Genomic DNA, 14,994 nt, shown 5'->3' on the forward strand with positions numbered 1-14,994 from the left:
TACCTTAACTTCGAAAACCTGCCACTACCCTTTCACAATCTCTTCCCTTTATATCCCCACTCAGAGCTAGCCACTATCTTGAATTTTGAATTTATCATTGTCTTCCTTCTACGTATAATACTACCACATGTTTATGCACCTAAATAATAAGGTGCTATAATAAATTTTATGTAAATGGAACCATACTGTAATTTTTCTCAGACTTATTTCTATTGTTCAACATTATGCTTCTGAGATGCATCATTTTGTTATGTGAAACTCTAGTTAACTCATATTTTTATTCTGTGTAATAATTTACTATTTATGGACATTTGGGTTGCTTCCAGTTTCTTGCAGTTAAAAACAGTGTTGCCATAAACATTTTTGTAAATGTCTTTTGGTGGACAATTGCAAGAATTTCTCTAGAGCAAAGGTTGGCAAACTTTTCCTGTTACAGGCCAAACAGTAAATATTTTTCGCTTGAGAGCCATGTGGTCTCTGTTGTAACTATTTGACTCTGCCTGTATACTGTGAAAGCAGCCGTAGACACTACATGAACAAATGGACATGTGTATATTGCAATATAACAAGACTTGGGCTAGATTGGGCCCTTGGGGCACAGCTCATTGGCTTCCCCAGTCCAGATTATAAACCTAGGCGTGAAATGCTGAGTCATGTTAAGTGTATATCTACTTTCTACTAGAATAAATAATGCCAAGTGGTTTTCCAAAGTCATATCAATTTATACTCCCATTTGCTTTTTAGAAGAGTTCTAGGTACCCTACATCCTTGCAAGACTTGAAAATATTAACATTTTTCCTTTTTGCTAATCTGAAGATGTGAAATGGCATCCGTGACTTAAAATATATTTCCTTGATTACTAATGATATTAAGCATCTTTTCGTAAGTTTTGTCTTTGGTGAATTATTTGTTGAAATGATATCCCCATTTTCTAGTGGGCTGTTTTTCTCATTGTCATTAATTTGAAAAAGTTATTTACATATTACAGATTTTCATTCTCTTCCAGTTGTAGTTCTGAAAACATCTTTTCCCATTTTGTGGCTTGTCATTTTACTTTCCTATTGGTGAAGTTTGAGAAATGGAAGGTCACAATTTTTTTTTTTTTTTGAGACGGAGTCTGGCTCTGTCTCCCAGACTGGAGTGCAGTGGCCGGATCTCGGCTCACTGCAAGCTCCGCCTCCCGGGTTTACGCCATTCTCCTGCCTCAGCCTCCTGAGTAGCTGGGACTAGAGGCGCCCGCCACCTTGCCCGGCTAGTTTTTTGTATTTTTTAGTAGAGACGGGGTTTCACCGGGTTAGCCAGGATGGTCTCGATCTGCTGACCTTGTGATCCGCCCGTCTCGGCCTCCCAAAGTGTTGGGATTACAGGCTTGAGCCACCGTGCCCGGCCGGAAGGTCACAATTTTGATATAGAATTTATCACTCATAACAATTGGTTTTTCTTTTCTTTTTTTTTTTTTTTTTTTTTTTTTTTTTTTTTTTTTTTTGAGACGGAGTCTGGCTCTGTCTCCCAGGCTGGAGTGCAGTGGCTGGATCTCAGCTCACTGCAAGCTCCGCCTCCCGGGTTTACACCATTCTCCTGCCTCAGCCTCCGGAGTAGCTGGGACTACAGGCGCCCGCCACCTTGCCCGGCTAGTTTTTTGTATTTTTAGTAGAGACGGGGTTTCACCGTGTTAGCCAGGATGGTCTCGATCTCCTGGACCTCGTGATCCACCCGTCTCGGCCTCCCAAAGTGCTAGGATTACAGGCTTGAGCCACCGTGCCCGGCCGGTTTTTCTTCTTTGTGTTTAAACTGTCTAGTGTGATAATTAATAGAGACACCTCATTTTTATTTTGATTATAATTTGCGTAGGTTATGTTTGTCTGTGTTTCCATTTTCAAATTTATGTTTCTTATACGTAACACAGAGCTGGAATTTGATCTTTTTAGCTAATCTGAAAACACTGTCTACTTTCCTGGATCATTTAGTCTGTTTTGCAGTAATTGCAGTTATTTACATAAATGGATATATTTCTATCATCATATTTTATGCCTAATTTGATATCCTACCTTTTGGAGAGGAAATATTTAAGGTGAGACGTCAAGAACAGTAAGGAATTAGTAAGGCAAAGCTGAGGAGACAGCATTCCAGGAAGATGATGTAGTGTTTGCAAAGCTCTTGCAGAAAAGGTCTCAGCACATTTTAGTAATTGAGCGGAAGCCTATTCAACTGGAGATTAGTGAGCAAGAGGGAGAGCTACAAGGGAAGAGTTTTCAAAACTAGTCAGGGAAAGTTTTCGAGTAGTGAACTGTTGTGCACTGAATTGTGTCCCCTGCAAAATTCATGCCAAAGCCCTAATCCCTGGTATCTCAGAATATACCTGTTTGGAGATAGTGCCTTTAAAGAGTTCATTAAGATAAAATGCAATAATGACTGGGCCTTAATCCAAAGACTGGTATCCTTATAAGAAAAGGAAATGAGGGTGCAGACACAGAAGGGAAGACTATATGGAGATACAGAAGACGGCCACGTGCAGGCCCTGAGAAGAAACTAACCCTGCTCACATTTTGATCTTGGACTTCCAGCCTCCAGAACTATGAAAAATAAATGTCTCTACCTAGCCTGTGGTGCTTTTTCATGGCAATCCTAGCAAATTAATGCAGAGACGTGACATGTTGTGATTTACTTTTTAAAATTTAACTTTTATTACCTTCAGGTAATCATATCAATATTCAAATATGTGTCAAGTAAATTTTCCAGGAGCTACACCATGTGGAGAAGCCACTGGCAGACAGTCCAAAGTGGCTTTTTAATTCTGAAATAGTAGAGGAGTACCAGATGAGAACATTTCCCTTTGCCCTTAATCATGGATGAGCTTGGTAGGAAAAATACACCTCTACAGCATTTAACTTCCTATGCTATAGACTATCTGTTTGAAGTACATTTCATGAAGCAACAGTAGTTAATAAAGTTACAGGATCACGTGTTGTATTAGGTAGCTAAGTTCTAGCTGATATCTGTGGACTGGCTTTTGTCTACAGTATTGACTTGCTCTCATATTTAAAAAGGCATCTGTATATCACATTCTCTCTTTTGGAGGAATGAAGATGGGTGGCCTCAAAGGTTTCCTTCAAATTTGATTTTGGAGGATTATCCTGCTTTTTTGTTTGGTTTTGTTTTTTCGAAATGGAGTTTCGCTCTTGTCGCCCAGGCTGGAGTGCAATGGCGCGATCTCGGCTCACTGTAACATCCGCCTCCCAGGTTCAAGTGATTCTCCTGCCTCAGCCTCCTGAGTAGCTAGGATTACAGGCACCCACCACCACGCCCAGCTAATTTTTGTATTTTTAATAGAGACGGAGTTTCACCAGGTTGGCAAGGCTGGTCTTGAACTCCTGACATCAGGTGATCCACCCGCTTCGGCCTCCCAAAGTGTTGGGATTACAGGCATGAGCCACCGCGCCCTGCTGATTCTCCCGCTTCTTAATTTACCTTTTAACCATGCCCAACATTAAGGCTACAAGGATTTTTGAAATTGCAAATATTTTCTCATGTAGGAAATATTAACTTTCAGATTCTTATACATAGTTATAGACAAATGCTATTGTCTTAGTTAGCTGTTGCAAAACTAAGATTTCTTGACATCAAATTCACTGTGTTGAACTGTTAAAATAGTCCTTCTCTTTGATGTACTTTCTGCCTGCTGTTCACTGAGACATAATTGTGCCCATGGAGGAAGGTGCATTGGAAGTACTCATAGCAGGATATACTTAAAGGAACTCAAGTTGAATGCAATTACATTATTCAAACTGAAAATCCAGTGAAAAATTTGTTTCAGGGTTCTTTAACAAGTGGGATGTCTCATTTGGAGGAAAATGGTACTGATTTGCCATGTATCATGAACTGTGCCTTTAATATCAATAATTGAGTAAAATAGCAAGAGAAGTCTTGGACCAGAGTTTTTCGGAATAGCATCAGCAACTTCAAACACAATGTTAATCATTTGCTCTGGTTGGAACACAAGAAATAATAAAATATCAAAGGTTTTATTTTGATGTACGGATTCCCTCTAGGTACTGAGAAAGCAGTAGATATTCAGGGTTCAGAAGTAGAGAATCAAGGGATAAAGTTAAGAACGGGTAAACAGCATGAGTTTTGGAGAGTTCAGAAGAGTGTAATATATCCAAAAGCTGAAGATTTACATATCTCAAAAAGGATCCTGGTCATACCAAGAACCAAAAAACCAAAAGCTAACCAGAGACGGGGCAAAAGTTGTAAGGAAGTCAAAAGAAGAAAATTACAACATTTAAAGGAAACTAAAAAAAAAAAAAAAAAGAAAAGAAAAGTGAATTATGTGTGGATCTTAGACAGGTGACTGAAAATGTAATAAAGATGTCAATTATCTGAAAATTAATGTAATTCTAACAGAAATATTAGTGACAGGATTCTGATGATTTCTATTCCCTTGGTTGTGCTTTTCAGGAGATAACACTTTTTTTAAAGTGAGCCTGAAAAGGAGATTAGAATTATACTATGTTTAAGTGTTGAAATACCTTTGCGTGCTGAATAGCAGGATACACCTTGCAATCTGGGAGTCCATTGTCTTTGCTGGAGACTCCAAGGCCACTGTGATGCACATTTCTGGAGCTCCATTCTCACAGTTTTTGTGACTAGCACTCTCTGGAGTTGGACAGTGCATAACTTAAGCAGGGTGCTAGTCAAGGTGACCCTGCAGATTGAGAAATTTTTGTTCCTTCTTTTTTTCCCAACTCCAAGGAAAGTCTCCTATTCTTTTTTAAAAAACATATTTGTTTTGAATAACTAATGCCTTACCTGAGAGGTCACATCATATTAAAATTTACCTGAGAGGTCAAGTACTCAAGATATAGAAACTTCACCAGACCAAAAACAGTGTGGCTTTAAAGCTCTGAAGGTATTTCAAAGCTCTCCACTGCATTAAAGCAAAAACAGCACAAGAAGTCAAGATGTTTCTGAACCCTAGCCAAAACTCTATCTAAAGGGGAATATGAGGTTGGTGTTATTGGAAAACCAGTCATTAGCTGTCCATCACTCAGCTGACTAGGAGTAGCAATGATGCCAGTATTGATTACAGATTGTGCAATCCAAAGGACAGATTTCGCTTTTAAGAAACTCACCAAACCATTAACCTTTGTGAATGAATACTCCTTTGCAAGAATATCTAAATAGGTAATAAAGTACAAAATGTGTAACATAAGATGTGTCTAAAACTTTAGTACTGAAACATGTAAAGTGCAAAATATGTCATATTAAATATCTAAATATATAATTAATATGTAATAAAGTACAAAATTTTTGTTTTTATCTTATTAAGTTCTAAACAATGTTTCATAATTCTTTCAAATAGCAACATTGCAACTCCTATCCATATTAAGCATACCACGTAGAGTTCAATGGAGGACGCGCACGTTTTCTTTGATAGAATCAGAGTTTTAACTTAGTGAACACATTACTTCCTTGATTCTGCTGGAGGAACAGAAATGGCGTAGGAAGCATGTATTACCTAGAAGTATGTTTCAGTAATGTCATCATTAGAAAAATGAAAGCCTGAGTAAATGTTGTACATTAAAGGAGAAAATAAATTTAAATTTCCCCTGTCAAACTTTCCTATTGAACATTTAGATTTTTAAAAAGATAAAATTATTTTTAAGAATAAGATGTTTTGGCTGATTAATTTACTAATAAAAATGATCGATTTTCAAATTATTTAAAAACCTGTATCACAAAAATATGAGTGTATAGTTAAAAAGTCAACAGTAAAGAGAAATAGCTGTTCCTCCCTGTATTGCTCCCCAGAAGCAACGGATTTCAAACTCTTAGATTTTTCTCCTGCTATATCGCTGATATTTTCTCTTATCATCCTAGAATAGTCACAAACCCTGATTTCTGGTTTAGTCTACCACAGGGCTTTATTATAATGACTGCGTCAGTTAGGTTCCTCAGAAAAGCACCCACTTGGAATATCTATGCACCCTGCCCCATGGAACAACCACAGAGTCTTCTCTTGTTAGGTAGTCTATTCCAAGTGAGCAACTTTTCAGATCATCCAATTAATGAGTTAGGGTAGCACATATCTAATACCTAAAGATGCCCATCAAGTATTTTGGCTCTTTTTATGAATAGGGGATGAAAGTGGCAGCAGTCTGTTCTTTACTTTGAAGGAAATATCCTGACATGCCCCAGAATGCTGAATGCTCAAAAACCTCCGGTCACCTGCAGAATCATGTACTTTCTGAGATTTACCCACATGTGCCAGCATGCCTGTGTGTCATTGAGTCATCTAGGGTTCCTGATCCTTTCACCAACCCAAATCTTTTCAAAAATATGTCATTAAGATAGTGGACCAGTCTGATGTCTGTGTGTGTGTGTGTGTGTGTGACAGGATCTCGCTTTGTCACCCAGACTGGAGTGCAGTGGTGCACTCATGCCTAACTGCAGCCTCAACCTCCCAGGCTCAAGTGATCCTCCCACGACAGCCATCCAAGTAGTGGGACTACAGGCGTGTGCCACCACACCCAGTTAACTTTAATTTTAATTTTAACTTTTTTTGTGTGTGTGTAGAGATGGGGGTCTTGCTATGCTGCCTAGGCTGGTCTCAAACTCCTGGGCAATCCTCAGTCTGACGCGTTGTCTTGCAGGATTAAACTTGTATTTCTCTATTAATGTGAAGCATGAACTAGCATCTATATACTGTGTAGGATGATATGTGTAGTATGTGTTTACTTCTTCTAAGTCTGTTGTTTTTGTTAAAATAATCAAAGCTTTTAAATCCATATGCTTATTTCTTATCTCATAAGTAGTTATTTTTGTCATTTGTATTAACAAGCTGCAATACCAGATGTCAATGGGGTTATCATTGTCCTTTAAGATCTTGCTAGAATCTCCTCAAAGTCTAGTCTATAGAAACGCTATAGTTTTACCAAGATTTTCAAAAATCTTCAGCAGTGTGCATTCATCCAAGTCACCCATGGCTCTGAGTCATGTCTTCTGCTGAGTTTTCAAAATTCATTTTACATTTCTGTCCCAGTGTTTCCCAGACATAAAAAAGACTGCTTCTCCTTAATTCAGCCGTCCTTCAAAGTGCCACTCACAGAGGGAGGAGCAGGTGTCATGTTTCCTGAAGTCTTGGGAGTGTAAAATTGAAAGGTGGTGGTGGGGAGGTGGGAGGTAGTGTTGGGTCCATCTCAGTGTCATAGTGGAGAGCTAAAACCATGCGCTTAAATATATGTTCTTCTGACGCCTCAGTTCTACCCGCCCAGCTCCAGCTTCTCAATGAGGTGCTCAGCCTTTTTTCTTCCCTTCCCTTCCCTCCTACTGATCTGCTCCAATCTTCATACTTAAATTTCTGCTCACTGATAAATAACAATTGCTAACCATCATCAAGCACTAGCTATTGGTTCACTTAGGGCTTTCACAACCTATGAGGTAGGTACTATTAACCCCATTTTACAAGTGAGAAAACAGAAGTAGAGAAACACTGAGTAGGCCAGGCATAGAGGCTCATGCCTGTAATCCCAGCACTTTGGGAGGCTGGGGAGGGCGGATCATGAGGTCAGGAGTTTGAGACCAGCCTGACCAATATGGTGAAACCCCAGCTCTATTAAAAATATAAAAATTAGCTGCCGGGCGCGGTGACTCACTCCTGTAATCCCAGCACTTTGGGAGGCCAAGGTGGGCAGATCACGAGGTTAGGAGATCGAGACCATCCTGGCTAACACGGTGAAACCCCATCTCTACTAAAAATATAAAAAATTAGCCAGGTGTGGTGGCGGGCACCTGTAGTCCCAGCGACTCAAGAGGCTGAGGCAGGAGAATGGTGTGAACCCGGGATGCTGAGCTTGCAGTGAGCTGAGATTGTGCCACTGCACTCCAGCCTGAACGACAGAGTGAGACTCCATCTCAAAAAAAAAAAAATTATTAGCCAGGTGTGGTGGCATGCACCTGTAGTCCCAGCTGCTCAGGAGGATGAGAATCACTTGAATGAGGGAGACAGAGGCTGCAGTGAGCCAAGATCACACCACTGCACTCCAGCAGCCTGGGTGACAGAGTGAGACTCCGTCTCAAAATAAAAACAAAAACAAAATAAAACACTGAGTAAATTGTCAAAAAAGATATGTTTTATAATTGTCTTTACTTTCCATCTGAAACTGCTTATCAAAGCATTGTTCTAAACAAAAGTAGTTTCTACTTTAGGAGGACGTCTGGTGCTTGTTGGTAAAATATAACCATTTAAATCATGCACCATGTGTATTTAGACAGCTCCCATATTTAACAGGTTCCATTGATCTCTACTTCTTCTTTTGGAGCTCTTGGTGCCAATGCTCCAATTTCCTATCTTGGTTACTTTCAGTGAGTTGTGGAATATTTCTTTGGGTCATTTTTTTTTTTATCACGAATATAGTAATGAAATATATCCAGACACTTTACATGTCTGAGAATATCTCTCTGTTGTTCCCAGAGAAAAACACCATATTGACTGAATGTAGAGATGCTGCAGGCATTACTCTAATATCTTTTTTCATTTTGAATAAAAATCTGATGCCAACTTGAATTTAAAATACTTCCAAATATCACAAAATTACTAATAAAGAGATGCAAAAATGAGAAATAAATCAGGTATGAAAAATTAAGCAAAGAAGTTACAAGTATCCTTGAGAAGAAAATAAAGCAAATTGATAAGAATCAGAATGTATTAGACTTATAAAAAATTTAGATATAAAACTGACCTAAGATAAAATACTAAGCACATAACCATATGCTTGGAAAAATTAGCTGGGGAGGTAAAGGAAACATCTAGCTTGGATCCCATCATCTACCCAACATGGGAAGAGACCTAGGAGCCCCACGCTATTTTTATTTTCAGTTACTTGATGAGCTTCCCAAGAGAATGGTGGCAGACTGAAGAGCTGCAGATAAAGGAAACAGAAAGGCTACAATCAGTTTTATAGCTACTGGATATAATCTACTTGGAAAAGAAAACAATGCACTAAAGAAAAGGCTAAAATGCAGTAGTAGATCAGAAATTCCACCCAGGGGGATTTGAGCTGTGGCTGTTCTATGTCCCAGTTCTCTCCTCATATAGCCACAAGCAGGTAAGTGATTAAACTCAAATACCAATATCCAGCCCCCACACCACCACTCTTTTTTTTTTTTTTTTTGAGATGGAGTCTCACTGTGTCACCCAGCCTGTAGTGCAATGGCACAATCTTGGCTCATGCAACCTCCACCTCGCGGGTTCAAGTGATTCCCCTCTCTCAGTCCCTGAAAAGTTGGGATTACAGGCACCCACCACCATGCCCAGCTAATTTTTTTTTTTTAGTATTTTTAGAGTAGAGATGGGGGTTTCACCATGTTGGTCAGTTTGGTCTCAAACTCCAGACTTCAGATAATCTGCCTGTCTTGGCCTCCCAAAGTGCTGGGATTACAGGCATAAGCCACCGCACCTGGCCCACACCAATCATTTTTAAAGGAAAAGATTCAATCAGTGTACAAGCAATGCAGTGTTAAAAGGGAAATTTATAACACTAAACACTCACATCAAAAAATTAGAAAGATCTGAAATTAACAATCTAGCATCACAATTTTAAAAACTGGAGAACCAAGAGCAAACCAACTGCAAAGGTAGCAGAAGACAAGAAATAACCAAAATCAGAGTGGAACTGAAGGAGATGGAGACACAAAAAACCACCGGAGCTGGAGTTCCTCCCCAATCATTTAATGAGGCCAGCATCATCCTAATGTCAAAATCTGGCAGAGACACAATTAAAAAAAAAGAAAATGTCAGTCCAATATCCTTGATGAACACTGATGCAAAAATCCTCAACAAAATACTTGCAAACTGAATCCAGCAGCAGACCACAAAGCTAATCCGCTATGACCAGGTAGATGTTATCTCTGGGATGCAAGGCTAGTTCGACACATGCAAATAAATAAATAAAATCCCAGCCTCTCTTCATTACAGGTTCCTAAAATCCCATCCCCAGTGTTTTTGTATTAACTTGAGTGCTTACTTTGTTGGCTTTTCTTTTTTTAAAAAAAAATTATGTTTCTCTAACATTCCCCTTTCCAATCAGACCAGGTTTGCCTTTAATATGTATTGTCAAATAATATTATATTCCATGCGATCATACTTTTCTATGGAGTTTGAAGTGGAAACCAGCTGTCAGAATTACCTATTCAATGAAAGACCCACACATTTGCTGGGACTAGTTCTTCTCCCAGTGGCAAAAGCAACTGCATAGGTACCCCCAAGTTTTTCAGATTCTGACACCTAACCGTATCTGTTAGGCACCAAAGCAATTTGTTTATCCTCAAACCCTGTAAGATCATTTGTGTTTACATAAATAGTAACCATGACAATAGGAAAAGTCTCTCTCCTGAAACATAGCTCCATAAATTGTGGGCTGGCCTAAATATGCAGAAAAGTATATAGAGGAAAAGGATTCATAGATTTAAAAGATTATATGGCCGGGCACGGTGTATCATGCCTGTAATCCCAGCACTTTGGGAGGCCGAGGCAGGTGGATCACGAGGTCAGGAGTTTGAGACCAGCCTGACCAATATGATGAAACCCCGTCTCTACTAAAAATACAAAAATTAGTTGTGTATGGTGGTGTGCGCCTGTAATCCCAGCTACTCAGGAGGCTGAGGCAGGAGAATTGCTTGAACCCAGGAGGCAGAGGTTGCAGTGAGCCAAGATGGCACCATTGCATTGCAGCCTGGGAGACAGAGCGAGACTGTTTCAAAAAAAAAAAAAAAGATTATATAATAGATGTTAAATATGTATAGCACAGAAAGAAGGTTCAAATAATACATATTTTAAATAAATGGGACAAAAAAATACTCAAAGATGGAAAATGTAGCCTTCCAACAAATGAAAGTTATCACAGTTATTTATCTTGTTTTTGACTGATAAATAAGTAAAACCGAGAATAGTGTTTCATTTTATGAACTATTAGATTTGTAATTCTAAGTTAAAGTAAGCAAATAATCATATTAATTTTATCTTGAAATAAAATATTAATCATAGGAGAAAAGAGATACCAGAGATAGAAGTACAAAATAAAGAAGTCAAGGAAAATCTGTACTCTTACATTTTGAATGGGAAATATCAGTGTGAACTTGTGGTTTTTCCTACCTTAAAATTTTTTTTCTGGCTTTGACCACTGAAATGACATATTATCAGTGGTTCTAAATACCATTTTTCTCTAAAAAGAATCTAGGACTGGTGTAGGAAATGAACAAAAAGATTCTGGAACATCTTGTTGGCACAAAGAACAAGGAAGCTATCAGAGGCTAATGGGATCATGTCAAAGTACACAAGCCAGCTTGATGGGCTCCCATGGCAAAAGATGTGACAATCTGAGCATCAATGAGAATAATGATCGCAATTGTTTAAAACTCACTGAAAATATAAAAATCTATGAGTTATTAGTGATATTAAAAAAAAGAATAGAAAAGAAATAAGACATAACTCATTGTTACTATATTGGAGGTTGCTAGGGCACAAACTCATTACTGTGAAAATTGATAATGAAAGGAAAAGAATTGAGCATTTATTCTGCCTTTGCAAGCACGAACTGTGGTTCACAGGAGCAAATATCCTTAGTGAGTGAGTTTTTCTGTACAAAAACTGCTAATAAATCGGAAAGAATTATGAAAAGTCCCCATTGTGTGGCTTACAAAAAAATCACTTCAGACAGTGGTCATCAATGGGCTGTAAAACTATTACATGAAATGTCAAGGGAAATGTTTGCAATGAAGAAACAGGTTGTTGGCACCTGAACCCCGGACTTTCTTATCTCTGTAAGTGAGAACACCAGGCTTCAGGTGCTTCCTAAAGTAATGCAGTGGGAAAGTAAGGCATTATCTGAGATGAAATTTAAGCAAGCCTCTAGATCTAACTTCCAGTCTACAGAAATACGGGAGATAGAGAAACAAGTGAAATCATACTAGGAGAAAACCATCAGCAAAAGTCAGAACACGGAGTGAACTCCGTCTCTTCAATATTTAAAGCATAAAAAATTAAATGAAGTGGGGATTTTTATATATTGTTTTATAAGAAACAAGAGATATAGGCTCGGCATGGTGGCTCACGCCTGTAATCCCAGCACCCTGGGAGGCTGAGGTGAGCGAATCACTTGAGCCAGGAGTTCAAGAACAGCCTGGCCAACATGGTGAAACTTCATCCCTATCAAAAAAAAAAAAAAAAAAAATTGCTGGGCATGGTGGTAGGTACCTGTAGTTCTAGCTACTCAGGAGGCTGAGCTGGGAGGATTGCTTGAACCCAGGAGGTGGAGGCTACACTGAGCCAAGATGGTGCCACTGTGCTGAGATTGTGCTACTGCACTCCAGCCTGGGGGACAGAGTGAGACCTTGTCAACAAAACAAAATAAAACACACACACGCAAACAAGAAACAAAAGATACAAGAAAATATAAACAATGAACCTTATTTAAATCTTAATTCAACCAAGCAAACAGAAAAATATATTTTGGACAATATATCAACTTTAAGGGTTTTAATGTGCAGTGAATATTATAATGCTGAATATTTGATGATGTTAAATATTTAATAATAATTATTAATTTTTATGACGGTCTGTGGTTATGTAAGAAAATGTCCTTTACTTTTTGAAATTCAAATTGAAATGTTTAGTGGTAAAAGAACATGACATCTGAGATTTGTTGAAGAACAGCAGCCAGGAAAGCTGGTGGGGGTAATAAAACAAGTATGACAGTGTGAATGTGGTTGAGGCTGCATGGTAATTACGCAGAGGTTCATTATATTCTCCACTTTTGGGTATTTTGGAATACTTCCTAACAAAAAGTAACAAGAGAATGATTTATCTCATGATAAGGTCACCAAATTTCAAAAATAAAGACTAAAACTTTTCAGATATTTTAGCATATGAGGCTGTTTACCTGCAGAAGACTTTTCCTCTGAAACATGAAATGGCAGGAGATCATGAAGAAATGTCCACAAAGTTGAAGGAAACCTAATGTAACCCCCAAATACTGTACATAATCAGGAATAGCTTTATAGGTAAGGCAACAGAGAACACACTTTTAAATATACAGTAACTCTGAAACTGTAATAGCCTTAAATTATTATTTGAAAACATACTCCTACCTAATTAAAGATTAATCAGAATCAGGAATCCATGAATGGGGAATTTATGTTATTGAAATGCACAAAAACTGCTAATAAATGCATGGACAGCCTGTATCCATTCAACCCTGGAATAATTCTAAATAATTGTGCTGATAATTTTTATAAAACATAACATAATTTTAAAATGAATGATAGAAAAGGCTGATATTCTCTCATATCTCCCGATTTTCCTGTATAGTATTTATTGCAACTAATAATTTATATATTTATTTGCAGGCTTATTTGTTTAAGATCTGATTCCATCATGAGACTACAAGCTTGTTGAGAGCAGAGACCATGTTTTTAAAAATGTGCTTAATCTTCATCACAGCATGGATTCCACATTGAAAGCTGCATTTAGACTAACCCCCATTTGTTAAGTGTGGTTTTTGTGTTTTAAGGTACATTCTTATGTTATCATCAGATTAATCTTCCTCTTCACTATGGGCCCAGATAAATGCCAATCTTTTCCAGTCCTGTTATTGGACTCTCTCTTGCCATCAGCTTCCCGTCTTCGGATGAATCCCACCATGTCTGGCTCCTTAGTGTCCATACCAACAGCATCCATAAATTTAAATATATTCAATAATGCTGTAAGTGAAACAAAGCAAATACTCTTCAGTATTTTACTTCTGTTCTTATCATCTCTCTTTGTCATGAGGGCTTCAAATTTCTATATGAAGTACACAAAACGACATAGCCATGTCTCTACCAAGATGGCCACCCCTTTTTCAACGTTGTTTGATAATTTATAATCTTATTTCTAATTTAAGAACACAGTGCTTCAAAACTCAGCACTATTGTTTCAACTTCAAATTACGTATATTATGTTATATTCTGGAGAGAAAAAGAAGGTAAGTAGAAGAAGAAGGGAATTATGATGTGTATGGATCTACTATTATTTCATGCACTGTAATCAGTATTCATGAACATTTTCCCTTTTAATATTCAAAACAACTACCAGGTCATCAACCACCAGGTCAGCCTATCCTTTGAGATTTAGTTAAAATAAACTAAAAGCTCTTTTTCTGTGTCTCTTGCATGGATTTGCAAAATGTCTGTGAAATCTCAGGGGTTGTCGTAGTAGACTTTTTGTATTGTCTTTCTTTCCACCCAGCATTCATTCTCCCTTTCCTAAAAGTCCCTGAACACTGCTTGTAGGTTCATGTATTTCCAGGGATCCTGCATCTGCCTCCAGCTCCTGCAGTACATTACGCCATTGAAGCTAAGCCATCCAGTGTATTCTATCCCCTTGAACACAGACCAGGAGGGTTAGGGGTGTGACCTAATCTGGTCTAAACAAAGAGAATCTTTGGATTTTGCTTGGATATTTGAAACAAAGCATGCTCTCCTGTTTTAGATGGTGTGGGTTGTGGTGTGGTATAAGGCCTGGAGTTGCTGCAGCCTTTCACTACCACGAGGGGAGCCAAAACCAATGGATAGGTTGAAACAGAGCAAAGGGCCGCGTGGAGAGATGTAGCTAGAACTCTATTTACATTATTATTATTATTATTATTATTATTATTATTTATAGAGACAGGGACTTGCTCTGTCATCCAGGCTGGAGTGTACTGGCACAATTGCAGCTCACTGCAGCCTCGAACTCCTGGGCTCAAGTGAAGTGATCTTCCTGTGTTAGCCTCCCCGGTAGCTAGGACTACAGGTGTGCACCACCTTGCCTGGCTATTTTTATTTTTATTTTTTGATGGAGACAGGGTTCATTAGATGTTAAAAAACCTCTAGATCAAGCCAGACTTGAGGCCCACTAACCTCTGTACTTTTTAGTTTTGTGAGCCAGAAAATTCCCTTTGTTGTCCAATTAAGTCA

The sequence above is a fragment of the Trachypithecus francoisi genome, unplaced genomic scaffold, assembly GCF_009764315.1.
Source record: "Trachypithecus francoisi isolate TF-2019V2 unplaced genomic scaffold, Tfra_2.0 Lachesis_group4, whole genome shotgun sequence".
Taxonomy (NCBI): domain Eukaryota; kingdom Metazoa; phylum Chordata; class Mammalia; order Primates; family Cercopithecidae; genus Trachypithecus; species Trachypithecus francoisi.